At 40.1% G+C, this 20,763-nt stretch overlaps 1 protein-coding gene across 4 annotated transcripts in view; it reads right to left on the reverse strand.

Annotated features, from left to right (window-relative positions):
• Positions 1–20,763, reverse strand: part of ERC2 (ELKS/RAB6-interacting/CAST family member 2) — a 943,617-nt gene that overhangs the window by 97,182 nt on the left and 825,672 nt on the right. For 3 of the 4 annotated variants that reach the window (XR_006784938.1, XR_006784937.1, XR_006784936.1), the window contains one exon: positions 2,800–3,016. The exons of the other annotated variant lie outside the window; for it this stretch is intronic. The gene's annotated coding sequence lies outside the window, so the exon portion shown is untranslated. The remainder of the gene's footprint in view (positions 1–2,799; positions 3,017–20,763) is intronic. 4 annotated transcript variants of the gene reach the window in all.

The following is a 20,763-nucleotide window of genomic DNA, read 5'->3' on the forward strand; positions in this document are numbered from 1 at the left end:
CTCTTTTTTTTTTAACAAATTGTATTTAAAATATCTGTTTCCCTTTCTTATTGTAAAGAGAATCCTAAGGGAACACTTTTTACATTTAATAAAAACCTAAACAGCTGCTTTGTTCCCAAATCACATTGCACACTTAATATCCCAAAGGTCAAAATTAGCATTCATAGATAAGTTTTTGTAGAGTTAAAACCTAACAAATGTGGTTATTATCTTTCCTTTAAGTAGGTGAAGACAGCAAGAATCATGTGTTGGCTCCATTCATGCTCCCCCCACAGGTGAGCCCCCCTCAGCACCTGGTGCCTCCAGCCACGGTTAGTCATTACAGTGTGTGGCTGCTGAGCACTGTGTCTGCCCCACCAACTCTCAGAGAGAGAAAGATCAGTACAATTACATGATGCTAGGATTAAACTGAACTATATTTAATAGTTCCTTAATGATTGTAAAAGTCCTTTCATATGGCTACATTATAAGAGAGGCCATTAATATTATTACATTGAATAAGGTCACTATATACATATATAAGTATCAGTATATTAATATTGATGGGGACATTATATTAATGGGACATTGGTTGAGAAATATTGTACTGTATGGGAAAATACTTCAGTGACCAAGCCTATTACTTAACCTTTGTGATTCTCTTCCCTTCCCTTCCTCGACATGAATTCCTGCTGACCCTACAGACAGTGGGGGTATTTGGAGATCAGAAAGAAGGCCATTGTGGAGTGGCAGAGCACCAGGGGAGGGAGGGAATAAAGGTAATAGTACCAGGTGAGGCTGGGCAGGTAGGCAGGGGATGGAGAATGCCAGGCTTTGTAAGCCTAAATCAAGCATATTTATTTATATCACTACAAAGGGAAGTGCCCAGAGGAACTTAGGAAGTGAGTGTATGAAGTAATTCACATTTAATAAAGATCATTCTGCCTAACTGATGAATTTATGTCATTTGCCCAGGATTGGATCACAAGCTCCTGGATGATAGGGCTATAGGAGCACTCCTGTTACTGCCCTCACCTCATGCACTAGCACAAGTTTTAAGCCAGTAGTTCTCAAACTGTTGTGTGCAGCAGAATCAGTGGGAAGCTCATTTAAACTCAGCTTTCTGGACCCTGCCTGCAGAGTTTCTGATTTAGTAGGTCTGAGTGTGGCCTGAGTATCTGCATTTCTAACAAGCTCCCAGATGATGCTGAGAAGCAGGTTGCTGGTCCAGGCAGGCACTTAGAGAGCCAATGTTTAAATCTGCTTGCTGAATAAATCAGTCAATGAAGAGACATGAAAATGTTTTCTCCAACAAAACAAAAGAAACAATCAATGGTTTGAGTTTGACCTAAGATGGCAATCATTTATTCAAATTTTTCTTTTTCTTTTCTTAGATTATTCCCTTTGCTATGTAACAAAGAGGACTAACCCCTGCATGCAGAAGTACACTGAAAGGAAAAAGATTGTTATGATTAGACAAAATGAGACACTTCAGACACTGCATCACCAAGTTTAATTACAAATCAAATGTCATTCAGAGATTTTTTTGTTTGTTTCTTTGGCGTAAATATGTGATTTGTGTAGGCAATAATTACCTGCCTTAGTCCAGAAAGGATATGAGGTAAAGAGGCATCCCCCGGAGCTGTCCCAAACTAAAAATTAAACTTAACTTTGCCTTGGAATTCATGAGTAAAGCCCACCATGGCCCATCCTGTTTGGTTCACAGTACTCAATGTGGAAGAACACACCTGCTTTAAGAAGAGGTTGTTCAATAATGTTGGGATAACTATCTATGGGGCCAGGTGGGTACTAGAAATATCACAGGGAACACTTTGTAAGGAACACAATTATCTAACCACTATGCTGCATACCTGAAACCAATGCAAAATAATATTAAACTTCAATATCGACAAAAAATTTAATTGACAAAAATAAATAAATAACATAGAAAAATAAAAAAGTTGCTCAAACTCTCTTTCTTGTAGGAACCTCCAAAGATTCCAATTTATGTGTTTATTATGCAACTGATGAATGTAAAGTAGACTCAGAACAAGCAGAGGAAGAGTATTCAACAGACCTGGGAGAGACCTGGGACAGACCACTATGCAAGAGCACCCGAGGACACTGAGAGTTCACTGTGCCCCACCACATGCGAGGCTGTGGTTTCCACAAGCAAATGTCCATCTACCCAGAAACTGTGATTGCGGCCCAACCAACAATGAGCAGTCCAGACTTAGGGATGGCTGGGGGCCTGGGAGTTCACTAGGAAGCCCTCTTGCCTGAGGCCTACATTGTCATAGATTTACATTCTACTTAGGGAAAAAACTGGTTAAATATATCCCAAAATTGTGTTGGGTTATGATTAAACACTGAGGGCCTGTCCTAAATGAAATCTTATCTATTCAATAGTTATTCAGGATCTCATGGTCTTAGAGGTTGACCCTGGAGGAGGGGATTCAAAACATCAAAAGCCAGAGAATCAAAACAAGAAAGGCCATTGAAAATCATAAAGCTTAAAAAGAAAATAACAAATATAAGTCACGAAACAGGAACCAGTAAATGAACCATACACTCTGTCCACAAAGCAAAACACAAACAAAACACACCAATGTGACAATTTACCTCATGTGGATAATGAACCTGGATTTTTGTTCTATGCGGATGGGAATCATGGAACAGTCTGACTATGAATTAAATACACAAGTAGCAATCCCTACACTATAGCAAAATAATAAAGTATATGTGAGCCATGAGCCCCCAAATCCAAGGTCACAGGCAGACTCCAAAAGCCCACTCCCCATGGCATTTTCAGTTACCCACCTCCAAAAGGGTAAAAGTAAACATTGGACCTGCTCTGGTGTTACACTGCCACCGGATCCTCCCGCTGTCTCCCTCCTCCTCTTCTTCTTTACAGACAGGTAAAGTTGGATCTCTTGAAGGAACTGGGGGCTCCCACTCTAGGCAAAGGTTGGACAGATGATCAATGTACAGCATGAGATTTGACTGTGCCTCCGTGCCTCCAACAGAGCTGGATCATCTGGGGCAATGAAAATTATAAGCAACAAGAAAGCAGTATTAACAGCAAGGGTGGGAAGCCCATGCAGCACACACCATGATTTCCTAAGACACCCAGCAACCATTCCGTTCCTAATTCAGTCATTCCAAACACTCATCAAGCACTGTGCCCAGCTCTGCAGATATAGTAGTGACAAATATAAACACAAGCTAGGCCCTCATAAAAGTTACAGGCTATTTTGAACAATGAGACAAGCAATTAAAGGACAATAGGTACAGGAACTTAGAGGATGCCATGGAGCACAAAACAAGGGCAGCCAAGCCATACTTGTGATCAGTGGTCAGGGAAGGCTTCCTGGAAGAAGTGACATTTAACACTGAACACAGGGCACCCACTGAGTCAGCTAGCCAAGACTGGGGTGTGTACAAGTCTGAGATGGTGGGAAATTGAGATGAGAAAGCATGACTGGTCAAATGGCTAAAAGTCCTTTCTTCTGAGCAATTCTCCAACCCAAAATCCTTCACCAAAACCAGAGCACCAGATTTAGAGTCTACAGCTGTCATCACAAGGTACTTCTCTAGTTCCCACAATCCAATTACATTTCAATCTCTTGGGGTGAAATCCCAGGAAAGGGAAGAACTTAGAAAATAGTTTGTTCTATAAAAAGATAGAAAAATGAGCAATAATACAGAGTTGTATGCTATACAGTGGACTAAACTGCAGCAATCTGTTTTCTGCACACCAGCATCACAGGTGAGTGACATGCCATGCTCACTGAGGGCAGTTGAAAAAAGACCCTGGAGTATAATTGGGCTTCTTCACTTTAGCTCTCAGTTCGCCTTTCCTTTTTCTCCAAGTCCCTGGGAATTAGCAGAGGGATGCTTTGCTGCTTTCCCCTTGGTGTTTTTGATGTCTAAAAGGCAACCACACACACAGTACCTCCCACTTGCCTGATCCAATCAGTGAAGGAAAACCAGATAGCTTATGAAGCCAATCTTGTCAGGGGCCTCCATACAAGAAAACAAAACAAAATAAACAAAATACCTGTGAAAGCCCCAGTAGCTTGAGTATTGTCCAGGGTTCCAGCTGCCCTTGCATTACAAAAGAGGCCACTGAAGGGGATGGTTTAAGATATGGCAATAGGCACATGGTCATTTTACCAAAATGCACAGTCCAAAGTGTCTTGCCTTTACATTTTCATACTATCATATAATTCAAGTCTGCAAGTGACATCCCTGACTGAACATGGGGAGAAAACCCTCACTTATAAAAAGCAGAGCAGGGAGCTATTTTAGAGACAAAGAAAGGATGTCTTTTTAACCTATGACAACACAAATTTGTTTAGCTTTTCCCTCTACTAGGAAAGTAAGCAATTAGGCTTTTTCCAATAAAAATATCCCCATGCATGTGCAAACACCAGAGGCAATCATATAATTACCCTGCCCAATCAGATTCAATAGCTGACAGTTGAGTTCCCACTGCTCGTTAACTTCAGATCGAAATGAGGTCTTTATGGAAGCCCTTTCCCATCTCTTCACAAAGGTTCCTGTGATGCTGTGAGCAGTCCCAGCACTACCTCATGCAGGATAATCATCCCAAAATGGCCAGGGCCAAGGCCAGCCTACTCTGACTTCCCTCTGAAAAAATAAAAAGAGAAACTCGAAGAAAGACTGGCTTACACACCCTGGCTTCACTGGGGATCTCACTTCTAAATATAATAGTAACCTTTCACCCCCACACCTTAAGTGCCGTAATTATACAATTAAAACCAATTATGTCATTTAACAGACAGACTTTTTCAAGATCCATGGCAAGCCAATTACTTCAATCATTGACCTCAGAAGATTTCCCACACTGAACTACAACAATGATGACTGGGATAAATTTAGATACTGGCTTCCGAAGTGACCTGCCATTGACTAGCTGGGTGGGTTGTAGCTGGCCTAGCTTCTTTTAGAATCTAGAAGCTGAACTGAATTCATTGGCTGATAGCTGGCATCTAAATAACTACTTGTGTGCACAATGCTTCCAACATCCCAAGATGCCTGCTTGATTTTCATAACCACCCAAGTAGTATTACTACTTCCATAATTCAAATTATAAAAAGGAGGCAGGGAGAGAGTTGTAGAGTTATCTCAAATTATGCAACTAGTTAACAACAAAGCCAGGGCAAGGAACTGGGTCTTCAACTGCAGAATCCAAAGCATCTTAATAGCAAGTAGTGTGGGTGTGTGTTTATTTTCCTGGAAATCCATTCCTCCTATTTTGATAATTTTACCCCAATTTTCCTTTAAGGCAACACATCTGTCCACTTTCATTACACATGGGTCACAAGGGGCTTAGGGGTATGCTGTCACCTAGGCCTCAGCCAATTGGCTCCTAGCATTCCCCTGGCCACAGCATTGGTTCAGGGATCAGCACCTGAGCCAATCAACACTAATGAGAGACACTGTGACTTTGCCGAGAATCTTGGGAAAGAGTCTTACACATCCTAAAGGGGTTTGCATGTAAAAGGAGGGAAGGTCTGCTGGTTAAGCATCCATCTCTTGCTACCACAGAAAGAGTGTGGGAGAATGGAGCCAAGAGATGTAGTGAGAAAGTGGTTCTAGGAAACTCCCTGAATCCCTTCGTGTTGATAGCTGCAGCATTTAGAACATGCGGCAGTTGAATAGCATGCACACACACACACAACATGAAGAACATCACCACTTATATAGCTTGATTATAGCTACCCAGCTTGCTTACAAGGATGCACATCATTGACCATGGCTCTGAGCAATAGTCCTGCCTTCTGCTCACAACACAGTTAAATGCCTCCAATTTTTAAGTTATTTAAAGAACATACCATTTTATGGGCAGGAGGAAGCCCTTTAATCTGCAAAATGATTTTTATCACAAACTAAACATCCTTGTAACTTTTTGGTCCTCTGCTTCGGTCAAAGTTGTCTCTCCTTGGAGCTGAGACAGCTGTTGGTGCTGAGAAGGCCTGCCTTGACCTTGCACTTTGCCCTGCTCAGTGGCACTCTTGTGCTCTCCAATTCCTGGGTCCATATGGGATGTTGGACACCAAGACACATGTACTCATCAAAATTGAGAATTTCTTTCTTTTTTCTTTTTTCCCAAGCCTTGAGGAAAAAGAAAAAAAGAAGAAGATTCCTCTAACGCAGGATTTTCAACCTTGGCACTATTTAAAGTTTGTTGTTGGGGCTGTCTTATGCATTAGAGGATGTGTAGTAGAGTCTTCTCGCCTCTACACATGAGATGCCAGTACCACCCCTCTCCCCAAGTTGGCACAACCAGAAATGTCTCTCAACATTGTCAAAAGGTTTAGGTGTTGGGCCCAGATCACCTCTGGTTAAGGCCCACTACTTTAATAGAATATTTGTGGTATTTATTGGATTTGCCTCACAGCATCTTTGAAAATATAAGCTCATGTATTATTGTGGTGTCTTTTACTTAAAGTGTAAGGAGTGAGGGAACCACACATTCACTAGAACTTTACAAGAGCCACATAAGCTGTCCATGGAGGAGAACTGACAAAACCAGAGTATCCAATGTAGCAGTACTGCATTCTATTGTGTCCTTGAAACCACATAAGACAAAATGACCCATTAAGGACCAGGGTGGGGGAAACCTTTATGAAATATAAATAATTTTACCTAAAGACCAGAAAGAGGAAGAGGATATGGAGAGGAAAGTAGAAATGAAGGACAGGCATTTATAGGGAGAGTTCCAAAGTGGCTATTTGATTTCTCACTTCCACGGGAAAGACAATGAAACCTCAAGAGTGCTGCTGGGTTTCCTGGATTCAAGTTCAGCCAAACAGGCGGAAGAGGCTGGAGTCAAACAAACAGGAATGATCTCTCCAACAAAGACTTAAAACTCTCTCTGCAGAGAAAAAACCAAGAATGGTAAAGCCTCACTTATTTGGACAAATGTGGGCAAAGACATTTAAAATAAGCAAAATTGAAGGATTTATGGACTTTTTTAAAGGAAAGGCATTTACTTTCTTTCAAATGCCAGGAGTAACTAAGAGCAGGCTGGCAGAGCTCCTTCCTTTCCAAGAATAAGAAGTTAAGATAGCATTCACTTAATTAGTCTATGCATTGCTAAGTCTTCAAGAAGGCCTTTGAATTGGTTGATCCTTTCAAATGAGTTAATCAGTTATATCTTCACCCAAGTAGTTAGCTGAGGCCAGCACAGGAATTCCACAGTAATGGGATTTCTGGTGAGGCTTGCTTCAAGGCATAGACTTCTGCAGACCTCAAAATACTGATTTCTGATCAAGCCCCTCAAAAGAATCAGATTGGTTTGTGTGTGAAGACTGGTCTTTGCTCAGGCTTCATTGGAAAATATTTGGATTCTAGCGATTTTCCTCAGTAGAAGTTTCAGTTACTTGGACATTGGAGACATATATGGGGAAATTCAGGTTATCAGAGCTGGGTCACCACTGTTTCCTCAGGTGCCAGGCAGCCCTCCCTCCAGCCAGCACCCTTGTTCCAACTGCCCCATCTGTCTGGCCCTCATTCTCCATCTGCCTCACTTCCCTGCTGCAACCAGTGAGACCTGGCTGCTAGGGTGTGACCATGTCTCAAATGGAGAAACAGCAAGAATGAGAGGGTCTCTGAGGAGACTTTGGCCCACTCCCTATTAGTATTTCAAGCTTATTTTTTGTTTTGGTGAAGAGGTAATATTTAAAACAAACAATACTAGAAAAATACAAGGTCTGTCCAGAAAAAGTCCAGCCATTGTTAATATAATTACAATGGTTTGCACATGGTTACATTGATGTAACTTGGTAGCCAAGGGGAGTGGACTGGAATGCACATGTGTAAACAATGGCAACCTCACTGTACTAGTCAATGGGGATGGTAGATGCCATTGAGTGAGCACATGTACTGTGTGGCCCTCACATTCAAAATGACTACATGAGTAGAGCAATGAATCTGCATTAAATTTTGCATTAAGCTTTAACATTCCTCCGCAGAAACTGTGTGGATGATTCAGAAGGCCAGAGCTATGGGAATCTCAGTTTCATCACAACAACGTGCCTGCTTATGCATCATGTCTCATGTAGAAGTTTTTGGTAAAACCTCAAATCACCCAGGTGACTCAGCACTCCTACAACCCAGATTTGGCACCTTGCAACTTCTGACTTTTTCCAAAACTAAAATCACCTTTGAAAGGGGAGAGATTTCAGACCATGATGTGATTCAGGAAAATACAATGGAGCACTGGGAGAACTATGTGAAGTCCCAAGGTGCCTACCTTGAAGGGGACTGAGATGCATTGTCCCATGTACAATATTTCTTGTATCTTCTTTAATAAATGTCTCTATTTTTCATATTACATGGCTGGATACCTTCTGGACAGATTTCATAGACATACTCATCTGGAGACTCTATAGAGATCAATAGGGACTCCTGTAAGCTGTATAAAGAACTGTCCTTTGTAGAATTTAGTAATGAAATCTAAAGGAGCTAGTTCTCAACTGGAGCTAGTTCTCAGCTCTTGATACATAAAAAATGAGTTTCTCAGGGCACCTATGGATAAGCATCTCCAGCCCAACCCATTCTACTGGTTATATCGTCCTGAGATAAAAGAGAAGACTACCCTACCTCTCAATTCCAGCAGACACTAAAACCACAGGATGATTTGTGTGTGTTCTGGCGGATATGCCTCCTGACTAAGCCTACCTGCTAGCATGTGAGCATTTTGTTTGTACCAAAGGCATTAGCCAAGATGGGAACATGGGTCTGCTTGACCAGATATGTGCCACTGGTTCTTAAAAATAAAAAAATATCATAATAAATAAATAAACTAAGGCTCTCCATACACCTTAAGACAAATACTGCCCTCTTCATGCCCTTCTCAGAATGAAGTGTGGAAAAGGAGTATCACTGGGGTGGCAGGTCACCTCAAGTCATCTTCATCACAACTGGACAAGACTTCCAGGAACAGCAACTCTTTGCTTTAGCTGAGTGTAGGCCTTACTCCCAAAGGTGCAGAAAAGGATTTTAAGCATGTGGAATCCGGTTAAGGTGGGAGGTGGTATTAGAGATGAGCTTCAGTAGATCTAGAAATTGTATACATCATTTGGTGTAGGCACTTTCATGCTTTATTCTGAGGACTGGATTTATGGGCTTTTTTAATCACATTCTCAAATTAGTATGAAACCAAAAATAAGAAATTAAGCAATAGTTGTTATAAAGCTCTCCCTTAATTTTTAAAAGAAATTTTCTGAGCTATAATTTACATACCATCAAGTCCATCCATTTTCAGGATAAAGGTCAATGAATTTGAGTAAGTTTATAGAATTGTGCAACCATCACCACAAACCAGTTTTAGAACATTTCTATTACCTCCAAAAGATCCTGTGCTGGTTTATTGTAAATTTTTCTTTGTTTTCACAACAGAAGTTCTAGGGTTGAAAGAAGGCTGTTTGTGTGTCTGCAGGGGTGATCAATTTTCATCTTCTCAAGAGCTCTATTAAAAAATTACTTGTTGTTTATCTGAAATTCAAGTATACCTAAGTGTGCTGTATTTTTTTTATTTGTGAAATCTGGCAACCCTAATCTAAAGCCAAAGTGAAATTAAGCAAGTAAATACACACTTTTCTGGAGCACTACAAATAAACATGCATTATTTTATCAACTTTAAGTCTTCTAGGTTCAGAGATATTTAGAACCTAGTTCCATTTAGAATTCAGGCTGAGAACTAAAGTTGCAGAAACAACCTGAAGAATTCAGGACCCAATTGCTCTTTTACAAGCAAGCCTGGGACCTCAGGTACTCATAAGGTTATGTGCTACATTTGCCTTGAAAGGTTAAGAAAGTGGATGTAATTGTTAACCTTGCAGCTCACAATTAGAACTAGAACTGTGACTTCAGGGACTCAAATTATCAGGAAATCATTGTTAACCCTTTGAAGGATTACAAATCCCTTTAAGAAAATAGAATAAAAGTTAAGGACTTTCTCCATAAAAAAATTCATGTATACAGATTCAAAACATTTTGCACAGATACTTTCTGAGTGGGGGGAGGGGTTGAAGATTCTATGGGAAGGGAAGAAATCAGGGTAATGGCAAAGGAATTGTATAAAGCAAAGCCACTGTCAGACATCAGTCATGAGAACTATAGCAACTCACTGAACTCCATGGGCTCAAGGTTCATTGTCTGTAAAATGAACAGATCTGCCGAGCTCTGTTCTCACAGGTTATGTCCCATGGATCTAGCTGACAGAGGTACCTGAGAAGGGCCCTTTTAGATCCTAGAGCACTACACAGAATTTTTGTATTAAAATAGGTTTCTAAACTACTGGACTATATAGTCACTAAAGTCATCTGATTATCTGGTTGAATATTCTACAGAACAGGGGTCTGGAGACAGTTGGGGAAGATCTGGGAATTCCTCTTCTTGGGGTCCAAGGGAAAAAGGCATTTGGCAGGGAGAGAGAGAATGATGTCCTGGTCCTTACTGCTCTTCAGCTCTGCAATGTGTCTTTCCTCCTTTCTGCTGCTCTCCCTTTCTTCATATGGAAAACTCCAAATTGCCCCATTTTCCTTTGGTAAAATAAAAATAGTTTTCCCAGTTCCATGAACTTAATTGAATCAATTTCCATTGGGTAATAAGGGAATAGGATAGTCTATTATATCACTATGTGATAACATAGCGACTATAATTTTACTCCAAATGGACAAAGAACATGGGTGCTTAGCTCTGCATTTTAGAAATAGTATCTTATAGCACCTACAAAATAGGTCCTCGTAGTATAATCCCCATTTTTCTGAAGACAAAAATGAGAGAAAAAGGTTAAATGACTTACACAATTCACCCAGCTAGCCAATGGCAAAAGGGGATTTCAAGTCCTAATGTCTACACTCACAACTACTCTACTATATTGAAGAGGTTAACTACAAAACTATGACTTTAAAAAAAAGGCAAGCATTACTCATTTATTGTCTCTCAAAAACAAATAATTTACCACTTTAAGCAGATCTACTATGTACATATTTATCACCTCAAAGGAAAATATATTATTTAGTTTTGGAGTTTTATCTTAGCCATTCTTGGTCCTTGAAACAGCACAAGAAATGCATATACTCTGTTCTTATTTGTTGTCATAAGATACAAGTGGCATGCTGGGAAAAGCATGCTGGGAAGTAATGTTCCACATTGTGTTAAGACTTTTCTTTTTCAAATACAGCTTATGTAAATCACAGACAAAGTTGACAAATTTCATGGTTTAGTCATGGCTAACATATCAGATAACAAGAAAATCATATAAGAGTTGCAACTATTAGTAGATTCTTAGATACTTGGTAAAGAAACTCCAAGCTCTCCAAACTTCATTGCCCACTGCACACCACAGTCACCTTTCTCCCCCAAATGCAGAGCTTCCATGGATCCAGGGAGCAAATGGGATCCTCCAGTGTGTTCCTTGGTCATCTCCTGGCTATCTCACCGATGAGCCAGGGCCTAATGGGTTCCAGGGAAAGACTACCATCCATGGAATAAGTCAAGGTTTAGCATATATGACCCAATTCCTAAGAGTGCCGGGAGAAAAAAAAACACCCCGTTTGTCCATAACACAAGCATTTGACCCTAACATCGCATGCACTATGGAGAGGAAATGAATTATCATAGTTGTTGAAATGAAAATATTTTAGGTAAAAATTAAGTTTTCACATCTTCAGAAGGGGGCATGTCAGCAGAGGCCTTGTTAAAAGTAGGGGCATGCAAGCAGAGACTTCAAAAAGTCTGCTGACTGCCCAGCCATTTGGCCTGGGGGCTCTGCATATCCTCTTTCGGGTAGCAGCCCCACTTGCTTGTCAGCTTTGCATAAAAGACAGCCAATTTGTCAGCCATTTGCTTTAATTCTCTTTCCAAGTCTCCCTAATGATAAACTCCCTATACCTTCTGGTCTTCAATATCATATATCTGACTGGAGAATGAAAATTCACTCGTGGCTAGGCCCAGTTTCCTTCCCAGGCGATCCTCCTGGGTCTTATAGGATGTCCTTAATCAGAACCACATTACTGGGCTAGAGGAAGTCCTTGCACAGACCCTGGCAAGACACTATGGCAAATTAGTTTCAGAACACAGAAGGTCAGATTGAGAATAAAAGCTGCAGTTATCTATTGTGTTTTCTTTAGTTCAGACAATTAAGACAGGGTTCCTAACTCTTAAGAAACAAAGATTTGGATAAGCAGCAGCCACTTAGGAAGGAGTTCTATTGACAACTGAGCACAAGAGTCAGTTGTGGAAACTGAAAGACTTCACATTCCAGGTTTTCTGGACATGAGCAAGGACTTTCTTGTTTTATCTGGATAGGTTTTTATATTTCTGTAGCATCCTAGATGTGTGAAATAAAAATATAATTGTCAACTAAGTGTGTGTGAGTGTGTATGTATACACAAATCTATATATATTGCAATACGTGTGTTAAATAAAGCATATTTTAATAACAATAATAACAGCTACTATTTATTGTGTTCTTATGTGACAAATACTATGCTAAGAACTCTCCATACATTATTTCATTTATAGTCTCAACAAACTAGCATGGTAGGGGCTATTGTTGGTCCTATTTTACCAAAGAAAAAACCCCTTCGATTAGCCATAGTTAGCAATAGAGCCATAAGTCAAACCCAGGGCTTGCCTGACTCCTTAGCCAGTGAGAATGTCCTGGACATTCTCATCAGTTTCATTGACATGAGTCCCCAAGGTGAAAAAAAAATACAAATTTCCTGGGGGTGGGGATGAGGAGCTATATTATTTCACCGACACATGAGTGTGAGAGTTCTGCCTGCAAGGCTTTTGGAGAGGGTGAAAAAAGGAAGAAGTTGTTGCAGAAATTCAAGACCCAACTCCTTCATGATTCTGCCCAGGACTAGCCTGTCTAGAGACCCTCAGAGAACCAGAAGGACCAGAGGGCTTTGTGGAAATATTCCCCCATCCAATTTCAAACTGATAGACTTCCCGTCTTATGACTGGAATTGCCCTAGAGATTTGAGGCAAGAAACATTTCCAGTATGTCTCTACCTTAACTAACACTGTGTGTGTGGGGGGGCAGCTAACAAAGGGAATGAACTTTTTCATCAAAAGCCCTTCCATAAAACCATTTCCCAGGAAATGTAACACAGCATGGAGCTAGCTGACTGCAATTTTCCACCAACAATGAGCATCGTGGGGCACAGGTACTATACTTAAATGATTTTCCTCCAGCTTTTTGGCAAGAATTCCTCTCGAGGAGACTTAGAGTTGGGCTGAGGTCTCACTCCCCTCCAGCCAGCAGGATTGGAATGTTTAATACAGCCCTGTGTCTTCAACACCCATGTGTAAAACACCAATAAACAAGCCGGCAAAGACCTGCAGGCCTAATTGCCTTTTAACTCCACCAAGATGATAAACTCCCAGAGCAAGGAAGGAAAGACTCCTAGGGATTTAACAAGTTTATCTGCCTGCCACTTGAACATTTTCTGTCTGCCTACACTTCAGTGAATTCACCAATAAAAGGATAAAAGGGCCCCGAACCTAAGACCCCTCAATGGCCAAAAAGCCCCAGATTCAAAACGTATGCCCAGCAAAAATCAACCCAGTAACCAAATTTTGTTTTACGTGTTTGTGAGGTCTGGAGGGAGGAGACTGGGGCCACTTGCCTGTTTCTAGCACCCGCCATTTCCTGTTTATTGACCACGGACCACAAATCTTTACCTACAATAAAGAAAACTGTTCTCACAAGGAAACTGGGAAAGGCAAGTCATTGGGAAACCTCTAAAATTCAAGTCAGGGAATTGTACTGAGCAAAGAGAAACCATACAGCTCCCGGTGGCAGAGGGATGGAATGCCATCATTGATGGCGACAAGCATAATCATTTTGAAGGACATTTTTCATCTTTCCCTCCTTGAACTGACTTTCAAGCTTAGAATTTTAGTGGTTTTTGTTGATTTGCATGCTACCACCCAGAAGAAAAATTCTGAGAACTCTGTACCAATTGGAGTTAAACTGGAAAAGCAAAGTAAAACAAAACCAAAAGACTTGGGGGTAGTACAGCAAGGTTGTGTCATCCAAGATGTAAAACATAGGACAAATGGGCATAACCTCTCTGGGAGGCCACTTCACAATATTTATCAAGGTAAATGTGCAACTTCCCTTGTGGGGATTTATTCTACAGAAATTACTGGACAAGTGCTTGAAGGTGAAGCCCCAAAACTTGTAGCACTATAATAGGAACAGTTTAAAAGGAACTAAATGCTCATCATTAAGAACTGGTTAACCAATGCAAAATTGTTATGCTTCTGCACTTATAAAAATGATATTGTAGGTATATATCAATTAGTGTGCAAAGGGGTCCAACAAACAATATTAAGTTCAAAAAGCAAGTTATAAAAACATTTATAATATGGCTTCACTTTTTCAAAGAGGCTAGATATAGGTAAAAGACTAGGAAGGCACATAAGCTTATTAAAATGTCAGTGTTTCTCAATGGTAGTCTTCTGCAAAGACTTTTGAGTTGTTTGAAATTTTTAGTAATGAAAATGTATTGCCTTTAAAAGCAATGAAAACACTGAAGCTAAAAAATAAAACATCCCACCACCACTACCACCACTGCTGCCTCCACCACCACCAGCATCACCACCATCATCACTAGCACCATCACAATCACCACTATCATCATGAACATCACCACCCTACTGCCACTCTCACTGCCACTTTCATGACCAACAGAAAGAGAATCACATCTGTAATAAGTTATGGAAAGAAAGATCCAGCTTTCCTTGCTCAAGGAGACATGAGCAAAGAACATTAAAGGATTTAGTCTTGATTTATCAGCACATCTAATTGTTATTTAAGTATACTGTCGGAAGAAATGAGAATAAATGGTAAAACTATAAGTGGACTAAAAAATCCCAGAGGGTGTATTTCCCAGGTGGCCCATGCTTCTCTCTTCCCTGAAATCAGGGTACGAATGCTGAGAACTCCTCTATTAAGCCAACCTGTTCCACTTAATAAAACAAGAGTAGTCCTAAAGTAGGGTGGTTGCAAAATGAATAGCTGGAGCACTATTTTTTTCTATTAAAATCTTATCCATGTTTTTTCTATTGGAATCTGGAAACTGGACAAATTCTGAAGGAATGCAAAGGAATTTATTTAGAAAAGGTTCTGTTAACACCAAAAGCTCCCCAAGCACTACACAAAACAAATGTTAGATTGCATTATAATGAAATGTAAAAGCAGGGGTTCAAACCAAAAATGACCTGAAAAGGCACAATGTGTCCTTTGCACCAGGCTTAGCATGTATCGGGGCTTATGCATTTGTACACTTATCCCCATGCATTTCTGCATCTCCTTGCTTCATAATTTCATAATCAGTTCCAGATTTTCTATTTCTCTCAAATTGTAAGGCATGGAATTCTGGATTTTAGAGATGCAAGCTTTAAGAGTATGGTAGTACAATGGAAAGTATGATAAAAAATAAAACCAAAATTGAAGTTTTGTTTTATACCCACTGAGAACTAATAAATTGAATGCACACCACAAGACCCACTAGAAACTGTCAGAACAGAGACACATGTTACAACATGTACACATGTGCATGAAATTCATGTGTAAGACTGTTTAATTAGGACTCATTACCAATGGAGCTATGGGAAGCTAAAATCACTCCTACATGCCATAATACATCAATGATAGGTACATCTGCCAAAGCACAATAATACTACTCCCAAAATTCAGACCTCTGTCCCTGATAAACAGACTAAACTGAAAGATCACATTCATCTAGGATAAATTCATCTCTAGAGTTCAAAGACAACTGGCTTCTCTATGGGTTTCAATTGGAGGTTTCTTTGAAGGATTGTTCTCAAATTCATTAAAGAAATTTCACTGATTTCACAGACTTTGGCATAAAATAGATAATCTGAACTCTTTATTGCCCTGCAAAATGACTGTTCACCTTTGAGCTCTGCAAATTGGGATTAGGCTGGCTGTTCGCCTTTTACCCCAAAGATGACTCCACTTTGTTGATCATTGAGTCCCAGGGCAATCATTTGGTTGATCAATAATATAAGATTTGTAACTATAATGTGTCTCTTTCAGAATACTCATCCTTTCATGGGTAGGCTTTGTTATAATTTTTGCTTTAGATGTAGGAATACTGCTTGCTTTTAATGCCCTCCCTCAGTAAAAAACATCAGGAAATCATGTTATAAAAATCCATTTAATTTTCAACTAACTTGAAAGATAGGTGGAATTATTAGATACGTAAATTCTCTACTCCAAAAGGCCGCAGAGGCTGAGGCTTCTCATCTTTGGAGCAGCATTCACTGGCTTTTCACAATGACTCTGCACATTCCTAAGAGGGCTCCACATAAACACATACACCAGCCTTCAGCTTTCACCCTCTAACCCCATGTCTGCTTCCTGAGCACCCCATAATCTAAAACATCTCCTCTTCACAGGTATATGGTCTTGGATTTGTCACGGTGAATGCGAGACTTTACAAGACCAATAAAATGACAGCTGCACAGAGGAGATGGGGTGGCTTTTACCAACTCTGAAATACCACTGCCTTTAACTCCCAGGGATCAGGAACTTGAAAGCACTCCAATTCACTTAGCTCTGGGTTTGTTGTAAAGTGAAGGCTAATCAGATTTCTCCCAACTTGCAGCCCTATCTTAAATCCCCAAGCTTCTCCTATGCAAACTTAACTGATGGAAGATGTGATTATGCCTTCTCAGGTCGTAAATTTTAGATATTTATAACATAACTGTTGTCATTTAGGTCAATTAAGATGCTTTTACTGGCTCGGAACAACTACCTATGGGTCTTGTCCAATACTCTGGCAGTGGTTTATGACCTTTAGGGTGATTTTATCTTACAGGGATATGAAAGATGGCTATGCATGAAAATGGTCATGAGACTCTCGCAGCATTTTTTTCCATATTATGATCAACTATGCCCATTTCCAGTCTATCTATCCCTGGAAGCTTAGACCCCTTCCCTATCCATAAAAACAAACAAACAAAACAAAACAAAACAAAACAAAACACTGTCTGATTCTAAAATTTCCCTTAGAGTTGGTTTCTTTGATCATCTTTTCTCCTCCAAAGACCTGAGAGAAAAGATAACACCTCCTGAGACATTCTGATAAAATTCCCAACTGGTGGGCTGGCCAAACACCCAGCTGGGAAATGCTAGACTTTCCACATGCATAATATGTCCCTAAAGACAAACCCATTTTACTTTTCACATGGGGTAAACTGCTCCCTCATGAAAGGCAAAATAGGGTAACAGCAACAAAAATGAATAGAACATATCTGGGTATTTCAAATAGACAAATTGTACCTCCTTTTCCTTTGAGTAATATCTCTTATTTACCACCATCTTCTTCAAGCTGTGTATTCTTTCAACAATGCCCCTGGACACCCTCTGTATTCCAGGCACTGTGCTATGTTGGGAAATAGAGATCAAGGAATTCTCATGCTGGCTGCAAACAGAGATACATCAATAATTATAATACAAAGTGTTAATAGGCAACAAGAGAGTTATGAGTAGTAAATTCTGAAAGCACTGAGAAGTAGCATGTCAGCCTTTGGATGGGAGGGAAGTAGTATGGAAAGGTTCCTTGAAAAGAAAGAAGTCCTAGTCTGAGGCTTAGAAAATGCACGAGACAGCTAGGTTAAGCAGGGGAGAAGAGCATCATCAACAAGTAGAGCAGGAGCAAAGACATGGGCTTGAGGAGGGCACAGAACATGTGAGAATGCCAAGAAGGTCAGTGTTCGGAGCATCACATTCCTGATGGGCTATGGTGAAAGTTGAAGCTGGAAAGGAAAGCCAGGATGAGATCTGGGAGGGCTTTGTATTTATGTTACATAATCTATTACCTTCTTGTTCAAAGAAGACCTCGTATAATACTTTTCACAAAAACAACTGGATGTAGTTGAGCAGGGACAATTTTTTTCTCATCCAAATCTATTTGCTCCATTATCTTCATGAACAGCTAGCATTGTAAAATCCCCCAATCTAACTTGACAAACATAACTCCTTGAGACTCCAGTCACACCTCCATTTGTAGAGGACACTGTTTTTGATTACCAGTCTACCACTATTTCCAGAGGCCAGGTAAAATGACCAAAATTCTACCTGGTAAACATATACTATGTGCTGACTCCATACAAGGTAAAGTCCTTGGGTGAGTCAGAAATGTGGTAGACGAGGCATGACCTCATCAGTGTGCAGTGTGATTTTTAAAAGGATTTTATTTATTTATTTTTGAGAAAGAGGGGAAGGGAGGAGAAAGAGAGGGAGAGAAACATAGATGTAAAAGAAACATCAACTGGTTGCCTTCTATACATGCCCTGACCAGAAACTGAATCCACAGCCCAGGCCTATGTCCTGACCAGGAATCTAACTGGTAACCTTTTGCTTTTCAGAACAATGCCCAACCAACTGAGCCACACCAATTAGGGCTATGCAGTGTGATTTTGAGGCACAGAATGACATACCCTGGGTCTTAAAATTTAAAAGTCTTTTAACAATTTGATTTTTTCTTGCATTTCTGATGGTGATGATTTGGTTGAATTTTGCTGAAAAACACCCCAAAAGCACAACATCTACTAGGCACAAGGAGGATACAATGTGAAGATATGCTCCAGTAATAGCATGTGAAAGTGCAGTAGGAGAAAATGCAAGCTACCAGCAACTTAATGAAATTGTCTGCTTAAATGTACTAGAGAGATGCAGGGTCAGAATGCGACAGTGTTGACTCTGGTTGTCACAAGTTTCTCAAAACAATCAAATTGTAGTTAATTTTCAAGAGTAAAAGTTTTTGCTGCTGTTAAAAATTAAAATACTTGACTTTGCTTGCTTCTGTATTCTACCTTGTTCCAAAAAGGATTAAAATGCCTAATACCAAGTAGAAGAGGCTTTTATTGCCGGAGAAGGGAGGAGTGGGCGCTGAGTCATACCCACCAAGCAAAAGTCAGGTTGGTTCCAAGTAGGACTCAGATAGTGCTGATGAAACTTATAAAGCTCTTCTAAAATAGAACATTCTGATTTAAAACATAAATCAGCTGCTAGGTGATAGAGGAGGAGCTGAGGACCCATTTCTAGAGGAAGTCTGGGAATCATGAGCTTCATCAGTTGCATAAAAATCTTAGATAAAGAATTCACACTCATTCATTTGTTCTCTATGCCCAGATGTGTGTTTACATGTATCTTACCCATAGGCCAGTATCAAGCAGCACAGTGTAGTGTATAGCCACTGACTTTACTATCTGGTCACCATTTCCATTTCAGCATTTGGGAAAGTTACCTAATAGTTCAGTTCCTCAGTTTCTGTGTCTGAACATGTAACTAATAGCAGTCATCATGGTAGAAGATTATTGTGAAGACAACAAGAGTTAATACATGTAAACAGTGCTTGGTGCAGATTAAGTGCTCAATAAATGTTAGCTATCATTATTATTTTCTAGTTCTCTGTTAAGTACAGAGAGGACAACAGAAATAAAGGCCATTGCTTTGTCATAAGGAGCTTACAGTCTAGCTGTAACCAAAATCATCATAGAGAAAACCACTGTGATCAAGAAAAGAAAATTTGGGGGTAAATTAAATTAGGACTCTTAAGAGCCTCAGGAAAGAAGGAGATAATAACATTTTCAAAATTCAAAGTTTTAGAAGAGGCTGGATCCAATAGGTAGGATTTTGGCAGAAAACAGGGCATTTCAGATAATGGCAAACAATAGTCACAAAGACATGGAAAGAAAAATAAACCCTATATATTTTTAGAAGAGAAAAAAAATATCTCATTATCTGGGAATAGTGGAAAATTCATAAAAACTGCCCAGGGATCCTATTTGGGAGGTATAAGAGGACAGAGTAGTGGTAGTTGAACCTAATGTGAAAATAGGGGGCCTAGCAATTGGGCATTGGGGGAGGGACCCAGAGAAAGTGGTAAACCTGGTTGAGGCATGAAGGTTAGATGAGCTGGGAAAGTTCTGAGTTAGATAAGCCACCAAGAGGCCAGTGGAAGGGTGAGACAATCTGGTCCACAGCAGACCAATGCTGAGAGGACAGACACAAAGTGGAAGATGGGAGAAGAACTGGCTGGCCTTTGTCAGTGATTAGACATCTATCCATGAGGTATAAATGCACAGGGTCTGGGCTTCCAGAGAACCCATCTGAGGCCCCAGCACTGCCACTCAGCAGCCCTGAGCTCAGGGTACTGACTGAGTGTAAGTTCAGCTTCCTCCTTTGCAGAATGGAAGTGAGTGCTTACTTCACATGAATCACTCCTGGCTTATCCCAAAGTGGTAAAAAAAAAAAATAGTAAGCATTTCTTTGGTATTGGCATAAGGAAGAAGAAAAGAAAAAACAAAAAGCAAGAAAATGGATGTTCTCTACACCTGGTCCCTAAGCCACTGACTGAGACCCAGACCTGCCTCTTCCTGGAGACCCCATTAACTACAGTATCAGCCATTTAATGTTTTGGAGACAAGCAGAGGTGTCAGTATGAACAGAGACTAATTGTATTCTTTTTACAACATACCAAACTCATACTCACAGCCACCTCAACATGGAAACCAAGTCTTTCCAAAAATATCAGACCAAAGGAAAATGGTGATAACTTTGCTTCATTTAAAAGAATTAGCTTAAGGGACAACTGTAATTGAAAAATAATAAAAAATAAATAAATAAGAGAAATAGCTTAAGATTTTTTAAAAAAGGTAAGTGCTTTGCACTTTATTTCATAAGAAGAGGAGGAA

This window comes from Phyllostomus hastatus, unplaced genomic scaffold, assembly GCF_019186645.2.
Source record: "Phyllostomus hastatus isolate PE091 unplaced genomic scaffold, TTU_PhHast_1.1 phas_contig_16, whole genome shotgun sequence".
In the NCBI taxonomy this organism is placed as follows: domain Eukaryota; kingdom Metazoa; phylum Chordata; class Mammalia; order Chiroptera; family Phyllostomidae; genus Phyllostomus; species Phyllostomus hastatus.